Genomic DNA, 5,415 nt, shown 5'->3' on the forward strand with positions numbered 1-5,415 from the left:
TTTTATCAGGAATCATGGGGAAATATATAGATGTTGCCAACTTTTAGAGTATAATTGATTAAAGCAGTGATATTTAGCCTAGAACATAAAAAGAAGGCATAACAGTTTTTAAAAACCTTGGAATTTGGGATGACATCAGAAAATGGCAGAGTAGGAAGCTCCAGGCTCTTGTTCTCCCACAGAAATAATTATTTAAAAAAAAAAAACTAAGTACTGGCTAAAATAACTTCATAGGAGTCCTAAAAAATAAATGATGATCAGATATATGATATATGATTTCATATGATATCAGATAAATGATTTACAAATATTGTCTTTTCACTATTATAATGTCATTTGATGCACAAAAGCTTTTAATTTTAATGAAGTCTAGTTTATTTCTTTTACTGATTGCATGTGCTTTAAGTGTCTTTGTCACCTATAGCAACAATAAATTTTAAAGTGCAATTTCTAGTCACATTATCACCAATCTTCACGCTAGAGGCTTATTTACCTAAGTTCCTATTACTTAATACATCATACCCAGCCTTCAACAAAAAATTACAAAGCATATTGAGAGGCAAGTAAAAAACATGGTCTGAAGAGGCAAAGCAACATCAGAAGTGGATTCAGATATGGCAGAGACATTGAAATTATCATACTGAGAATTTTAAATACTTATGATTAAAATGTTAATGGCTGTAATGGAAAAAATAGAAAGCATGCAAGAACAGATGGATAATGTAAGCAGAGACATATAAAATCTAAGAGAGAATCCATAGGAAATGCCATAAATCAAAAACACTGTAACAGAAATGAATAATGCCTTTGTTGAGCTCATCAGGAGACTGGAAATAGCTGAGGAAATAATCAGTGTGCTTTAAGATATGTCAATAGAAATTTCCTAAACTGAAATACAAATAAAAAAATAATTGAGAAACAGAACATCCAAGACATATGGAACAACTTTAAAAGATATGACATATGCATAATTAGAATGCCAAAATGAGAAGAGAGAATATAGCAGAGGAAGTATTTGACATAATTGTAACTAAAATTAATGATAGACACCAAACTGAAGACCAAGAAGTCTCAGAGAACACCAAGAAGAATAAATACCAAAAGTACCAGACATTGATATATCTTATTCAAAACTCAGAAAAGCAAATGCAAAGAGAACAACTTGAAAGAGGTTGGCTGGGGTGAGGGTGAGGAGGAGACATGATATTTCTATAGAGACAAGAATTACAGAAGCCTTCTCATTAGAGACCAAGAAAGCAAGAAGAGAGAATACAATAAAATATTTAAAGTGTTGAAAGAAATAAACTACTAAACAAGAATTCAATATCCTAGTTCTGTGGAAAATGCCGATGGTAATTTGATAGGCATTGCATTGAATCTGTAGATTGCCTTGGGTAGTATACTCATTTTAACAATATTGATTCTTCCAATCCAAGAACGAGTTATATCTTGCTATCTGTTTGTGTCATCTTCTATTTCTTTCATCAGTGTCTCATAGCTCTCAATGTCACTGAAACTTCATTAGTGCAGTTTAGAGGAAATGCTTAAGATTTGGCATACAGTAAGTCCCCTACATATGATCCTTCAATTTGCGAACTTTCAAAGATGAGAATGTGCGTTCGCATGTCCAGTCACCTAAGTTAGTTCACGTGTCTGGCATACATTGTCATGTGCATGCATCCTCTACAAGTGGTTGTGGTTTTGTGTACTTTACAGTACTGTATAGAGTACAGTAGTACAGTATCTTTATTTCAAGCCCAGGATGTCTGGAAGCAAGCGTAAAAGCAGCAGTGATATAGCTGGTACTGTACTGTACTTTTCAAGATACTGTAGTGTAAAGATTAAAAATGTTCTCTTTATTTTTTGTGTTTGTTTTTTATGTATTATTTGTGTGAAAAGTCTAAATCTATCACAGTACAGTACTACATAGCCAATTGTGTTAGTTGGGTACCTAGGCTAACTTTATCGGACTTATGAACAAATTGGACTTACAAACTGTGCTCTTGGAAGGGAACTGGTTGGTATGTAGGGGACTTACATACATATTAAGTGATAAGAGGCACAATGTTTTCCATACAGTTTCATGTATAAATATTGATATGCACTTGGGCCAGAGCTGTGATGGATCAGCCGATATGCACCATTATTTTTGTCAGGGATGATACCGTCTCTGCCCTTTGAGCACTGGAGGGACAGTTGCCCCATGCATTTCATCCTCCAAGGCACTGCCCTCGCGGGGAGGGGCTGCTTTGGATCTTGCCATGGCACTGCTCGCTGACGTCCTGGTTGTTGGCTTTGTCACTCATTTTATTTCCTGCCCCTTTTGCCCTGTCATCTCACTCTACCTCACACTTGGGGAAAGAGGTCCTGCTGCATTCGCCCAGCACCGGGAACATCATCACGAACTCTGACGGACACGGGGCCGGGCAGGTCCAGGCTGCCGGACCTCACAGCCGTGGGGATCTGGTCAGTGGTCGGGTATCTCAGACTGGGTCCTGAGCTGAAGCTGGACACAGACTGGGTTTCCGAGTCATTTTCAGACACAGAGGTGCTACATTTGTCATCTTGAGAAGCCTCGGAGGCCACAGAAATGGCACCCAGCTCGGGCTTGCGCTCCGACAGGTTCTCTGTGGTCGCGCTGCCACCTTTGGCCCTGATGCCGCGGCTGCGAGGCTCTAGTCGCACTGGCGTGCTGCTGCTCGTGCATCGTGTCCGAGATCGTCTCCAGGTTTCTCAGGGCCATCTTGTATTCGCCCTTCACCATGACAGCTTGGCCTACAGGTCGTCCACTATCTTCCCGAGTTTGTCCTCCAGCTGCCACATGCGGTCCATGGCCGTGTTGTACCTGGTCGCAGGCTCCTTGTGCAGTCTTGGTCAGCTCCGCCTCCATGACCCTCTGCGTGGCTGATTCAGCATCTCCTGCGAGGCCGAGTCGAACTGCCGCTTGCCATCCTCCAGCAGGCACTGCTCGGCCACGGGGATAGTCTCCATGGTGGCTCAGGAGGTCCTGCGTGGTTCTCAGAGCTTCCAGCTGAGCCAGCCTCGCCGCCCTCCGCACCTCCCAGTAGGGCTTCGGATCTTCCATGGTTTGCGAGTTTTCTTCACCAGCTTGTCCGGTTTCACCGTCGCTTCTACCAGAACAGAGCAGAACTTGTGACAGATGTCCTCAAGTTCATTTTCGCGTCTGTTGATATCATCTGTGGATTGATTGAATGTCATTAGTTCTCCCTGGATCCGGGGGTCCACCTTCCTCCTCCTCCTGCCCCAGCTCCATCCCTTCCTTCTCTTCCTCAGAGTATGAGTCCCCCTTTGGAGGGACCGCGGTGAGTGGTGGCCGTGGGCTCCGCCCCACCCGGCGCTATCAGGAGGCACTGCTGGCTTGTGTAGTTTTAAAGAACAGCAAGAACCACAGGGCCAAAAAATAGTAAGCAAAACAAGAGAGTCAGGAAAGGAAGATGGACAGACATATAAGAACGAGATTACGTAGAACTTCACAAGCCATAAAATATTTGGATTATATTCTAAATCTGAAGGGAAACCATGAATCAAGATACTCTAATTTATATTTTTTTCTTTTGCTAATACATTACTGAGGGTAAATTTATGTAGAGTGAAATACACAAATCTTAAGTGTACAGATCAATTAATATTTACAAATATATATGCCTTAGTCTCAGACCAAATAAAGAACATTTCCATTACACCCAAAAAGGTCCCTCACAAATATTTCCAGTCAGTACCTTTGCCCTGCTACCCTCTACCACCATGCAGACAAATAACTATTCTAATCTCTATCACCAAAGATTGATTTTTAATGTCAACATGATACATTGACAAGCTGTAAGATATACATGATGTTTATGTCCCTACACATGCTGAATGAACTAATAAGATGCAGATGGGGCGGGAGACAAAATTATCAATATCAGGGAGAAAGCACTGCCCAAGAGATATATGAAATTCTTCCATAGCCTGATTAGAAGATGGCAAGAGTCTTGAAGTATATGAATACCTTCTTTATCTAATTTGCTCATATTAGTAATTTCTTTTCTTTACCTCACTACATTACAATCTGACTTCTTGTTTCCTGATAAATTAGTTTCAAATTTATAACAGATTGGAAATTGGACTTATTTGATATTTGGAGTTTTTCAGAAGAAAGCCACTTTATTTTACTCTGTGTAGAAATCAATGTTAGAAATAGCAATATTAGAAATATTCTATTAAATCAGATAGGATTTTGTAAATGGCAAGGCCCATTTTCGAGCTCTGAAAATTATTATTTCACAGAAATGATAGAAGCAACAAAAATCACTAATTCTTTTCTACTTAAAGATTAGCCTTACTAAAATAATGTAACTATCAGGGAAAGCATGATTCATTTGATTTAATCTCAGGTATATTAAGGGGAATTTAGAGGTTGCTAAATTGTTGCTCTAAAAGCAACAATGCTTTTAGAGCTTATTGTTGCAATTTAGTATCCCAAAGGATCTCAGAATAACCAAAGTTAATTTTCAGGAACAGCTTCTAGAGGAATTTTTTCTTGCATGATATCTTTTTTAAACTTGATTTCAGCTCACTGGGAAAAAGTAAGTGGTTCTTAATAATGGGTGGTAATTATTAGTGAAGTTATTTAGAAATGCCTTGAAATATACAGAGAAAACATGAGCATATCAAATAAATATAGCTTTTACTTAACATCTCTATGGATGGATCCTTAGTTCTGGTTCAGTGACTTTGTGACAATAACATTTTATCCTTAATCAAAAAGAAAATTTATCTCAAAATTTCCATTTTAGGTCAGAATTAAAAGGAAAAAGCATGTAGATGGCTACTTGTATAGAACACGGTGTTGCCAGTGTCATCTTCCTTTTCCACTTGGAAGCAACAACTCATGCATGGTAATTACAGACATATCTTATTGAACAAGCCTAACAGATGAACATATTAGCTGAAGGAGGGTGAATCAAGGTCACTTTAGAATCACCTCATACAATAATCTCTTAATTTTCCAGTATTCCTTTAATATGGACTTGCTAGCAAACAACATCTACGAAACATTAAGAAATTTGAAGTGAACTCTGGACAATTTCAGATAATATATTTTATAATGCTTTATTTGTATTTTAGTGTGAAACATTTTATTACTTATAATTTATGAAAAAAATTCTAAAAAGAGCACTGTTTACCCAACACACAGCATACAATATACCAAATTATGAGTAACTTTGAATCCCTTTGTGTACCCTTTGATCATACTCCTCTCTCTCCTTTCCTCTCAGAGGTAATGGCTGTTCTAAATATTATTCATAATTTCTTTGATTTTTATTTTAATTTTGCCATGTGAATATGTATTCCAAAACATTATACTCTTTTTCATGTATGTAAATTGTAGAAATAGGATCAGACTATATG

At 38.3% G+C, this 5,415-nt stretch overlaps 1 pseudogene; it reads right to left on the reverse strand.

The window, feature by feature from the left end:
- Positions 1 to 2,034: 2,034 nt before the first annotated feature.
- On the reverse strand, positions 2,035 to 3,286 carry LOC101286847 (SH3 domain-binding protein 5-like; annotated as a pseudogene).
- Positions 3,287 to 5,415: the final 2,129 nt, after the last annotated feature.

Source organism: Orcinus orca, chromosome X (assembly GCF_937001465.1).
Source record: "Orcinus orca chromosome X, mOrcOrc1.1, whole genome shotgun sequence".
Taxonomy (NCBI): domain Eukaryota; kingdom Metazoa; phylum Chordata; class Mammalia; order Artiodactyla; family Delphinidae; genus Orcinus; species Orcinus orca.